Below are 13,515 nucleotides of genomic sequence, written 5' to 3' on the forward strand. Positions count from 1 at the left end.
CAATAAAAATAATGTCCCCCCTTAGGGGCAAAGACTGAGCAAATTTGCTTGTAGCCCATTATAAAAGATTGGGGTTCCCTAAGCATAGGGTCCTTTAGCTTTGACACCAACCCACTGCATTGGCAGCATCCATCTGAACCAGCTTTGCACCCCTGTGGGACTTGGGGTGGGGGGAAGCAAGGGGAACTGACATAACAATGGAAGCTTATGCTGCTTTCTGAGCCCCAAGTAGTAAAGTCCTTTGTCTCTGAGTTAGGAGTCTCGTGTCTTCTGCAGCATCCATGAGACTTTGGCAGGCTCACTTGTGAGCTTACAAGTCAGGTAAAATCTTGGACCTTCCTAGTTCTTGACGGAGAGGCCTTGAGGTGATCATCTGGGTAAATGGTCAGGGAAACCAAAGAAAGAGCAGCCAGATGGGTCATCCTCTCCTTCATCTCTTAACCTGCTAGTACCAGGCAGTGATATCTGGCCCAAGTAGGGGTCAGTGAGGGAGACCACAAAGAACGATAGCACAGAGGGTCTGGAGACTCCTAAGAAAAATGGTAAGCTCCCACCAACAGAGACTAACAAGCGACACATCCTCTGAACAGCACCATCCCCCACATAACCACAAAGTGCAGTTATAAAACTCAGCATCCACAGGTTAACTTAACCTCAGATAAGGGAAAGAGAAAAGGAAGGGAAAAAATGCAAGGGATAGCTTTCCTTTACACCTGCAATAAGTAATTAGAAAATGTAATAGAAAAAGAAAATATGCTCTTCATGAAAGCAACACAAAACAAAACAACAATAAAATAAATACCATAAGAATCAATCTAAGAAGAAATTCATAAGACCTCTATGGAGAAAGCTTTAATACTTTGATATTAAAAAACTAAACAAGGGCACCTGGCTGGCTCAGTCAGTAGAGCATGCCACTCTTGATCTCAGGGTTGTAGGTTCGAGCCCCACATTGGGTGTAGACATTACTTAAAACTAAAATCTTTTTTAAAAAAATTTAAACCTAAATAAATTGTTAGATGTACTGTTCTTACATGGGAAGATTTTAAATTATAAGGACATCAGTACCCTCAAATTAACCTATTAACAATGTACTCTCACTCAAAATCATAATATGCTTTTTAAAAAAGCTAATAAGGTGACTATAAATTCATCTCAAGGAAAACATTTGCAGAAGAGTCAAGACAATTTTGAAAGAGAAGACTAATGAGCTAACTTGCCCTATCAGACATCAAAAAGTTAATAATAAAAATAGTTTCATAATTAGGAGAAATATATCACAGATTAATGCACATAACAGTCTAGAAGCAGACCAACAAATATGGGGAGAATTTTATATAAAATAAAGATACCAATTCAAATAAATAGAGAAACGTTTCATTATTCAACAATGGTGTAGAGACAACTGGCTATCCATTTAAAAAAAAAAAAAAACAAAGACAAAATCTTCATGCACAATATTAATTTAACTTTTTTTTCAACAAATCAAACACCTAAAGGTAAAAAGCAGGAAATTTTACAAAGTCACTAGAAAAAATAATTAAATATATATTAATAAAATTGGTAAGGGAAAAATCCTATCAAATAAAGTGAGATCAAAATGTAAAATCTCTGCATGACAAAAGATATCATAAGGTAAAAGTGAAACAACAGATTTGAGAAAATAATTAGCAAGGGTTAATATCCATAATAAAAAAATTTCTACAAATCACTGGAAGAAAGTCCACATAATGGAAAACTACACAAAGGATAGAACTGGGGAAGGTAATGTACAAGATGAGCCTAGGTTATCTTGTGTCAGGAAGTAAGGAAGTGCTTGTTGGTGGGAATGCAAATTGATGCAGCCACAATAGAAAACAGTATGGAGGTCCCTCAAAAAATTAAAAATAGAATTATCAAATGATCCAGTAATCCCACTACAGGGTATTTACCCAGAGAAAACAAAAATACTAATCCAAAAGTATACACACACCCATATGTTTCTAACAGCATTTTTTACAATAGCCAAGATATGGAAGCAAACCAAGTGTCCATCCATAGATGAATGAATAAAGTATATGTGGTACACACACACACACACAAAGGAATATTACTCAGACATAAAAAAAATAAAACCTTGCCATTTGTAAGAAAATGGATGAAGCTAAAGGGTATAATGTTAAGTGAAATAAGTCAGTCAGAAAAAGACAAATACCATATGATTTCACTCAAGACACAAAACAAATAAACAAACAAAGGAAAAAAGAGACCAAAAAACAAAAAACAAACAAACAAAAAAACCCAGATCTTAAATACAGAGAAAAGGTAGTTGCCAGAAGGGAAGTGGGTGAGGGAATGCATGAAATAGATAAAGGGGATTAAGAGTACACTTATCTTGATAAGCACTGAGAAGTCTATAGAATTGTTGAATCATTATAGTGTACACCTGAAATTAATGTAACACTGTATATTAACTATACCTCCATTAAAAAAGTAAAGAAAGTGCTCCAAAATAAAATGATGGAGACATATCAAAAAGACACAAGAGACAATTTGAAGAAGCTCCAAATCTGAACAATTTTAGCATCAAAACAAAAAGGTAGTAATAAGTTATAACCCAATGAATAAAATAAGAATGTGCACATCCGGGGGCAGAGCAAGATGGCGGAGGAGTAGGAGACCTGGATTTCCTCTCCTCTCAGGAATTCAGCTGGATAGGGATCAAACCAATCTGAACACCTACGAACTCAACAGGAGATTGAAGAAAAGAAGAGCAACAACTCTCTGAACAGAAAAGCGACCACTTTCTGGAAGGTAGGACGTGCGGAGAAGTGAATCCGAGGCGATATTCAGGAGGATAGACAGCGGGGGAGGGGCCTCCGTCGGCCGCTTCTGGTAAGTGATAGAGCCGTGGAGCACAAAATCGGAACTTTTAGAAGTCTGCTCCGCTGAGGGAGGTCACTCCAGTGGCTAAGCGGGGGGTGGAACCCTCGTGGGACAGTGTGGTCTCAGGACCCTCGGGGTCACAGAAAGACCGGGGGTGCCTGAGTGTGGCAGAGCTCCCAGGTATCGGAGCGGGGAAGCCGGCTGCAGAGACAGAGCCCAGGCGTGGGCTCTCAGCTCGGGGTTGCCATAAACCATGATCCGCGGCACAGTCGGGCCACTGCTCCTCCAGCAGGGACCCAACAAGCGGCAGATCCGGGGGACTCACCTTCTTCCCCCAGGAGGAGAGGCGCAGGAGCACACCGCAGAAATCTGCTGGGTTTGGAGACTCCACACGGGGTCGGGTGCCAGATATAGAAACGCAGGGTCACAGGCCAGGTGAACACGGAGTGTGGCCGGAGACCGGGGAGACAGGAGTGACTGGTGGCTTTCCTCTGGGGGCTCACTGAGGAGCGGGGCCCCGAGTTCTCGGCTCCTCCAGGGCAGAGATTGGGAGGCTGCCATTTTCACTCTCCGCCACCAAAGCTGTACGGAAAGCTTGAAGGGAACAAAAGCTCCGGAGAGCAAACCCGAGCAGATTACTTAGTCTGGACCGGGCAAGGGCGGGGCAATTCCGCCTCCCGCAGACTTTTGGAAACCACGGCAACAGGCCCCTCCCCCAGAAGATCAGCGAGAACAGCCAGCCAAGACCAAGTTTACCGATCAATGAGAACAGCAGAACTCCAGCGCTAGGGGAATAATGCACATAGAATTCATGGCTATTTTACCATGATTCTTTAGTCTTTCAAAGTTAATTTTTTTTTTAACTGTCTTTTTTTTTTTTTGAATTTTTCTTTTTCCCTTTTTCAACCAACATCTTATCAATCCCTTTTTTAAAAAAAACATTTTTAGTTTTCATTTTTATTTTTCATTTTTAGAGTCATATTCTATCCCTTCATAAGAGTTACCCGTATTTTTGACATATATATATATAAGTTGTTCTCTCTTTAAAATTTTGAGATAGTTTCTTCTAACAGATCAAAATATACCCTAAATCTCTATTGTATGCTTTTTTTCTACTCCCCTGCTTGATCACATTCTCTCCCTTTTTTACTCTCTCTTTTTTTTAAATCCTCTTCTTTCTTTTTTCAAACAACTTCTTATCAATTCCTTTTATAAAATTTTTTATAATTTCCATCTTTACAGTCATATTCTATCCCTTCATCATATCAACCCTTATTTTTGTACATATATAAGTTTTTCTTTCTTTAAAATTTTGGGAGGCCCTTTCTTCTAAGAGACCAAATACACCCAAAATCTAGTGTGTGGCACTGATCTATATACCAGCCTGATCATATTTGATCACATTCTGTTTTTTCTGTCTTTTTCTGTTTTGGTTTGTTTTTATCTTTATCTTTTTCTTTTCCTTTTTTTTTTCTTTTTCTTTTTTCTCTCTTTCCCTTTCTTTTCGCACTGCTTCAGGTCTTTTCTGATTTGTTTAGAGTATATTTTCTGGGAACGTTGTTACCCTGTTAGCATTTTGTTCTCTCATTAATCTATTCTCCTCTGGACAAAATGACAAGACGGAAAAAATCACCTCAACAAAAAGAACAAGAGGTAGTACGACTGCCAGGGACCTACTCAATACGGACATTAGTACGATGTCAGATCTAGAGTTCAGAATCATCACTTTAAAGATACTAGCTGGGCTTGAAAAAAGCATGGAAGTTATTAGAGAAACCCTGCTGGAGAAGTAAAAGAACTAAAATCTAACCAAGTCGAAATCAAAAGGGCTATTAATGAGGTGCAATCAAATATGGGGGCGCTAACTGCTAGGATAAATGAGGCAGAAGAGAGAATCAGTGATATAGAAGACCAAATGATGGAAAATAAAGAAGCTGAGAAAAAGAGAGATAAACAACTACTGGATCACGAGGGCAGAATTTGAGAGATAAGTGATACCATAAGACGAAACAACATTAGAATAATTGGGATCCCAGAAGAAGAAGAAAGAGAGAGAGGAGCAGAAGGTATAATGGAGCAAATTATAGCAGAGAACTTCCCTAATTTGGGGAAGGAAACAGGCATCAAAATCCAGGAAGCACAGAGAACTCCTCTCAAAATCAATAAAAATAGGTCAACACCCTGACATCTAATAGTAAAACTTACAAGTCTCAGAGACAAAGAGAAAATCCTGAAAGCAGCTCGGGAGAAGAGATATGTAACCTACAATGGCAGAAACATTAGATTGGCAACAGACCTATCCACAGAGACCTGGCAGACCGGAAAGGACTGGCAGGATATATTCAGAGCACTAAATGAGAAAAATATGAAGCCAAGAATACTATATCCAGCTAGGCTGTCATTGAAAATAGCAGGAGAGATAAAAACCTTCCAGGACAAACAAAAACTAAAGGAATTTGCAAACACGAAACCAGCCCTACAAGAAATATTGAAAGGGGTACTCTAAGCAAAGAGAGAACCTGAAAGCAACATAGACCAGAAAGGAACAGAGACAATATACAGTAACAGTCACCTTACAGGCAATACAATGGCACTAAATTCCTATCTTTCAATAGTTACCCTGAATGTAAATGGGCTAAATCCCCAATCAAAAGACACAGGCTATCAGATTGGATTAAAAAACATGACCCATTGATATGCTGTCTGCAAGAGACTCATTTTAGACCCAAAGACACCTCCAGATTTAAAGTGAGGGGGTGGAAAACCATTTACCATGCTAAGGGACACCAAAAGAAAGCTGGGGTGGCAATCCTTATATCAGACAAATTGATTTTAAACTGAAGACTATAATAAGAGATGAGGAAGGACACTATATCCTACTTAAAGTGTCTATCCAACAAGAAGATCTAACAATTGTAAATATCTATGCCCCTAACATGGGAGCAGCCAATTATATAAGGCAATTAATAACAAAAGCAAAGAAACACATCAACAACAATACAATAATAGTGGGGGACTTTAACACCCCCCCTCACTGAAATGGACAGATCGTTTAAGCAAAAGATCAACGAGGAAATAAAGACTTTAACTGACACACTGGACCAAATGGACTTCACAGACATATTCAGAACATTCCATCCCAAAGCAACAGAATACACATTCTTCTCTAGTGCCCATGGAACATTCTCCAGAATCGATCACATCCTAGGTCATAAATCAGGTCTCAACTGGTACCAAAAGATTGGGATCATTCCCTGCCTATTTTCAGACCACAATGCTTTGAAACTAGAACTCAATCACAAGAGGAAAGTCGGAAAGAACTCAAATACATGGAGGCTAAACAGCATCCTACTAAAGAATGAATGGGTCAACCAGGAAATTAAAGAAGAATTAAAAAAATTCATGGAAACCAATGAAAATGAAAACACAACTGTTCAAAATCTTTGGGATGCAGCAAAGGAGGTCCTAAGAGGAAAATATATAGCAATCCAAACCTTTCTCAAGAAACAAGAAAGGTCTCAAATACACAACCTAACCCTATACCTAAAGGAGCAGGAGAAAGAACAGCAAATAACTAAACCCAGCAGGAGAAGAGAAATAATAAAGATCAGAGCAGAAATCAATGAAATAGAAACCAAAAGAACAGTAGAACAGATCAACGAAACTAGGAGCTGGTTCTTTGAAAGAATTAACAAGATTGATAAACCCCTGGCCAGACTTATCAAAAAGAAAAGAGAAATGACCCAAATCAACAAAATCATGAATGAAAGAGGAGAGATCACAACCAACACCAAAGAAATACAAACAATTCTAAGAACATATTATGAGCAACTGTATGCCAGCAAATTAGATAACCTGGAAGAAATGGATGCATTCCTAGAGATGTATCAACTACCAAAACTGAACTGGGAAGAAATAGAAAACCTGAACAGACCTATAACCACTAAGGAAATTGAAGCAGTCATCAAAAATCTCCCAAAAAACAAAAGCCCAGGGCCAGATGGCTTCCCAGGGGAATTCTACCAAACATTTAAAGAAGAATTAATACCTATTCTTCTGCAACTATTCCAAAAAATAGAAATGGAAGGAAAACTTCCAAACTCATTTTATGAGGCCAGCATTACCTTGATCCCCAAACCAGACAAAGACCCCATCAAAAAGGAGAATTACAGACCAATATCCCTGATGAACATGGATGCAAAAATTCTCACCAAAATACTAGCCAATAGGACCCAACAGTACATTAAAAGGATTATTCACCACGACCAAGTGGGATTTATCCCTGGGCTGCAAGGTTGGTTCAACATCCGCAAATCAATCAATGTGATACAATACATTAACAAAAGAAAGAACAAGAATCATATGATCCTCTCAATAGATGCAGAAAAAGCATTTGACAAAGTACAGCATCCTTTCTTGATCAAAACTCTTCAGAGTATAGGCATAGAGGGTACATACCTCAATATCATAAAAGCCATATATGAAAAGCCTACAGCGAATATCATTCTCAATGGGGAAAAACTGAGAGCTTTCCCCCTAAGGTCAGGAACATGGCAGGGATGTCCGCTATCACCACTGCTATTCAACATAGTATTAGAAGTCCTAGCCACAGCAATCAGACAACAAAAAGAAATAAAAGGCATCCAAATCGGCAGAGAAGAAGTCAAACTCTCACTGTTTGCAGATGATATGATACTTTATGTGGAAAACCCAAAAGACTCCACCCCAAAACTGCTAGAACTCATACAGGAATTCAGTAAAGTGGCAGGATATAAAATCAATGCACAGAAGTCAGTGGCATTCCTATACACCAACAACAAGACAGAAGACAGAGAAATTAAGGAGTCTATCCCATTTACAATTGCACCCAAAACCATAAGATACCTAGGCATAAATCTAACCAAAGAGGCAAAGGATCTGTACTCAGAAAACTATAAAATACTCATGAAAGAAATTGAGGAAGACACAAAGAAATGGAAAAACGTTCCATGCTCATGGATTGGAAGAACAAATATTGTGAAGATGTCAATGCTACCTAGAGCAATCTACACATTCAATGCAATCCCCATCAAAATACCATCCACTTTTTTCAAAGAAATGGAACAAATAATCCTAAAATTTGTATGGAACCAGAAAAGACCCCGAATAGCCAGAGGAATGTTGAAAAAGAAAAGCAAAGCTGACGGCATCACAATTCCGGTCTTCCAGCTCTATTACAAAGCTGTCATCATCAAGACAGTATGGTACTGGCACAAAAACAGACACATAGATCAATGGAACAGAATAGAGAGCCCAGAAATGGACCCTCAACTCTATGGTCAACTAATCTTTGACAAAGCAGGAAAGAATGTCCAATGGAAAAAAGACAGTCTCTTCAACAAATGGTGTTGGGAAAATTGGACAGCCACATGCAGAAGAATGAAACTGGACCATTGCCTTACACCACACACAAAAATAGACTCCAAATGGTTGAAAGACCTCAATGTGAGACAGGAGTCCATCAAAATCCTAAAGGAGAACACAGGCAGCAACCTCTTCGACCTCAGCCGCAGCAACTTCTTCCTAGAAACATCGCCAAAGGCAAGGGAAGCAAGGGCAAAAATGAACTATTGGGACTTCATCAAGATAAAAAGCTTTTGCAAAGCAAAGGAAACAGTCAACAAAACCAAAAGACAACTGACAGAATGGGAGAAGATATTTGCAAATGACATATCAGATAAAGGGCTAGTATCCAAAATCTATAAAGAACTTATCAAACTCAACACCCAAAGAACAAAGAATCCAATCAAGAAATGGGCAGAAGACATGAACAGACATTTTTCCAAAGAAGACATCCAAATGGCCAACAGACACATGAAAAAGAGCTCAATATCGCTCGACATCAGGGAAATCCAAATCAAAACCTCAATGAGATACCACCTCACACCAGTCAGAATGGCTAAAATTAACAAGTCAGGAAATGACAGATGTTGGCGGGGATGCGGAGAAAGGGGAACCCTCCTATACTGTTGGTGGGAATGCAAGCTGGCGCAGCCACTCTGGAAAACAGTATGGAGGTTCCTCAAAAAGTTGAAAATAGAACTACCATATGATCCAGCAATTGCACTACTGGGTATTTACCCCAAAGATACAAAAGTAGGGATCTGAAAGGGTATGTGCACCCCGATGTTTATAGCAGCAATGTCCACAATAGCCAAACTGTGGAAAGAGCCAAGATGTCCATCAACAGATGAATGGATAAAGAAGATGTGGTATATATATACAATGGAATATTATGCAGCCATCAAAAGGAATGAGATCTTGCCATTTGCAACAACGTGGATGGAACTGGAGGGTATTATGCTGAGCGAAATAAGTCAAACAGAGAAAGACATGTATCATATGACCTCACTGATATGAGGAATTCTTAATCTCAGGAAACAAACTGAGGGTTGCTGGAGTGGGGGGGGGGGTGGGAGGGATGGGGTGACTGGGTGATGGACACTGGGGAGGGTGTGTGCTCTGGTAAGTGCTGTGAATTGTGCAAGACTGTTGAATCTCAGATCTGTACCTCTGAAACAAATAATACAATATATGTTAAGAAGAAAAAAAAAAGAAGAAGAAGATAGCAGGAGGGGAAGAATGAAGGGGGGGGAAATTGGAGGGGTAGACGAACTATGAGACATGATGGACTCTGAAAAACAAACTGAGGGTTCTAGAGGGGAGGGGGGGTGGGAGGATGGCTTAGCCTGGTGATGGGTATTGAGGAGGGCATGTTCTGCATGGAGCACTGGGTGTTATGCACAAACAATGAATCATGGAACACTACATCTAAAACTAATGATGTAATGTATGGGGATTAACATAACAATTAAAAAAAAAAAAGAATGTGCACATCCATACTGATAATGTCTGGATAGATGGATGGATGGAAAGGGACAGAGAGGAAACTTCCTCTCAATACAGTGCCAAGCAGAAAAGTCACCATTTTGCTACCATAACAGTAAAATTGTATCAGTCAGAAAATATCAATGAATGCTAAATATAGGAGGAGGGGTTTGATGAAGAACAAAACTTATACATTCTCAAAGTCTCTATACACAAATTAATTACACAAGAAAAAACAGTAAATGTACAGTGAAAAAACATTTTGGTGAAAGACAACATCTTAACCAACCAATGAAAATTAATATCATCAGCAGACTTCTGGCTATGATTAAGATTGGCAAATCTCTCCACTCCCCAAAAAACACCTTTAAAGTTAGACAAAATTGACATAAACAATCATTGCAATCTAAAATTGACAAAAGGCATACAACAATATAAGAAGTTTTTATGATTTTTAAATTGCTGAAATTTGGGTAAGAACAATGGTTATCTGTGGCATTCTGGTCTATGGCTTCTCTCCCTCCTCCTACAAGTGCAATTAATGGAGGTTTATCCAGGGTGGCGCAGGCTGGAACAACCCGCAGCTTTTCTACTGCAATCAAAGGGGGCTCACTAATCTGTAGTGGTAGGTGACAGCCCTGCCCAAAAGCTGCTGGTATAAGTAACAATCTCAGAGGTAAGCAAGCAGGGAGAGCCAAATGCTCTACTAGCCTAAGGCTCTACTCATGTTTGGAATAAGCAAATTCCTGGCTGAACCTCCACATGTGTACAGCAGAGACTAGAGAGAACCCAGTTTTGCCACATACTCCTGGCTAACCCTGAGGCTGTGCACATGCTCAGCAGAGATACAAAAGAGTCCAATGGAATTAAATGCCAGGCACTGGAAAACAGCCTGAACATTAAATCTACTCTCCTACCCACACACATTCATAAACAGAAGATGGAAGCCTTATTGGCTTGAGGTGTTAGAGAATAATATCTGTCTAAGAAGACAACAAAGCTATTCAGAAACAGGGGCAACACCTTGGAAGCAAGTCTTAAAAACAAATGATAAAATTTTTAAAAATATTAATTTTTTTTAAAAAGAGCAGATACATCAGTAGCCACACTGCAAGGGAGAGACATTTCACAGATTAACCCTAGACAAGTTTCTAAACAAAAAGCACACAAACGCACTAAATAGCAACCACAAAAACCTTCCAGAGAAAAAAGTCAGAATCCAGAGATGCTACAATATATTATTTAAATGTTCACTTTTCAACAAAAAATTATGAGACATTCAAAGAAACAAGAAAGTGTGCCCCATTTTTGAGTTGAGGAGGTGGGAAGCAGTTGATAGAAACTGCCTCTATGTGATCCTAGACATTGGATTTAGCAGACAAATATTTCAAAGAGGCTATTACAGATATGTTCAAAAAGCCAAAGGAAACCATAAACAATAAACTAAAATATGGGGCTCCTGGAAGGCTCACTCAGTTAAGCATCTGACTCTTGATTTTGGCTCTCAGGTCATAATCTCAGGATTGTGGGATCAAGCCCCACATCAGGCTCTGCACTCAGCAGGAAATCTGCTTGAGATTCTCTCTCTCCCTCCAGCGCGCTCTCTCTCTCTCTTCTTTAACGAATAAATCTTTTTTAAAAATAAACTAAAATGTGACAGCAATGAACCAATAAACAGATATAGTCAACTAAAAGAAAAAACCAAAATGGAAATTCTGGAACTGAAAAGTACAATAACTGAAATGAAAAATTCACTAGAGGTACTCAATAACAGAGTCAAGATAACAGAGTACACTACACAGAAGACGGAATCACCGAGTCTGAAAATAGATCAGTACAAATTATCCGATCTGAAAAACAGACAGATTAATGATTTGAAGAAACATGAACAGCATCTCAGAGACCTGTGAGAAAATAGCAAGTGTACCAAAATACATGTAATTTAAGTCCCAGAAGGAGAGGGGAGAAAGGAAAAGGGGGGCAAAATAACTTCTCAAATTTGATAAAAAAGAAAAGAATAATCTAAACATCCAATAAGTTTAATGAACTCCAAGCAGGATAAATACAAAAAGTCCACACCTTGATACATCATAGTCACATTCTTGAAAACCAAACCAAAAGAGAAAATTTTGAAAGCAGCAAAAGAAAAATGACTTGTAAAATGGAGTGAAAATATGATTAACAGCTAATTGCTCATATTAATCAAGAAGGCCAGGGCCGCCTGGGTGGCTCAGTCATTAAGCGTCTGCCTTCGGCTCAGGTCATGATCCCAGGGTCCTGGGATTGAGCCCCGCATCAGGCTCCCTGCTCAGAGGGAAGCCTGCTTCTCCCTCTCCCACTCTGCCTGCTTGTGTTCCCTCTCTCACTGTGTCTCTATCAAATAAATAAATAAAATCTTCAAAAAAAAAAAAAAAAGGCAGCCAAAAGGCAGTGGAATGACATATTCAATGCACTGAATGAAAAAAAAAAAAATCTGTCAAACAAGAATTTTATATCCAGCAAAATCATACTACAAAAATGAAAGCAAAATGAAGATATCTCCCCTAAACAAAGACAGAGAATTTATTGCTGGCAGACCTACCTTATAAGAAATACTAAAGCGGATGGGAGGTAAGATGGCAGAGTAGTAGGGGGACCCTGAACTTGCCTCATCCTTCAAATACAGCTAGATCAACATTCAACTATTTTGGACAACTAGGAAGAGGATTGGAGGATTAAGGAAACAATCTACACAGTTGGAGCATGAGAACCAGGCAGATGCGAGGTTTGAAGCCACGAGGCCAGAAGGGGAGGGAACCCATTTCACAGAGCAAAGTCAGGAAGAGGGAGAAAGTGTCACAGCGGGTTTTGGGTTTCGACAGCATAAAAGCCTCTGAGAGGCGATCCCCTGGGTCACTCAGGGAGCGATCACTCCCCTTCCCAGAGGGCATTAGGAAGAGCGTATTTTGCCTCTCCAAAGACCAAAGGCCAGCCAAGGAATCATTGGGCGAGGCTCAGCAGCAGGGTCAGAGGTGGACACAGAGGGCACAAAACCTCTTAACTTTTCACTGTGAGACACAGTAGGCTTAAACCTCTGTGTGCTCACCTAGCAGCTGCTTTTCTGGGGCTGAACTGAGCAGAGCACAGAGACTCAAGCCGATTGCAGATAATCTGGCCGCTGCTTTTCACTGTCTGCCACGATAGATTCAAGCCTCTGCGACAGCTTTTCTGGGGCAAAAGGGAGTAGAAGAGTGCAGACGGCTGATAACCTGGTTCCAGCTTTTCACCAAGGGTTACGATAAACTCCAGCCTCTGCACGAGCCCTGTGGGATGGCTTTTTGGGACGGGATGGTCCTGGATCCACCCCGAACCTCTCTGCCAGGGGTTGGGAGGAGGCGCGCACCCTACCAGGCCCTATAACACATGGAGTTTTGAATCCCAGCCACCAGACAGAGATAAAATACAGGAAATCTATGGCTCTGGGCCTGCCGAGGGCATGGGCATAGACAAGTTAGGGCAGGGAACTGAAAAAAAAAAAAAACTGTTTGCTTTTCTAAGAGGGCCTCCTAAACAGCGGTGGCTAGGAATTCCACACCCCAGGGACAAGAGGGCAGGGTGATGCCATATTCTCCCTCCTCCACCACCCCTCCCGCCTCCTGCCCACCAGCACAGCCGGACTCTAGGGAGAAACACAGCGCCTTCAGTGGAGGCTGGAGTCCCCTACACTAAACCCCGCCCCCCTGGCCTGGCAGGGGCATCTGTACAAGGGCAAGTCAGCTTGTGAGCCAGCCCAGCAGGCCTCTC

General features: G+C 40.3%; 1 pseudogene; it reads left to right on the plus strand.

Moving 5' to 3' along the window:
• LOC116635226 overlaps positions 1-13,515 on the plus strand; it is a 29,432-nt pseudogene that overhangs the window by 14,441 nt on the left and 1,476 nt on the right.

This window comes from Phoca vitulina, unplaced genomic scaffold (assembly GCF_004348235.1).
Source record: "Phoca vitulina isolate PV1807 unplaced genomic scaffold, GSC_HSeal_1.0 scaffold10, whole genome shotgun sequence".
Lineage (NCBI taxonomy): Eukaryota > Metazoa > Chordata > Mammalia > Carnivora > Phocidae > Phoca > Phoca vitulina.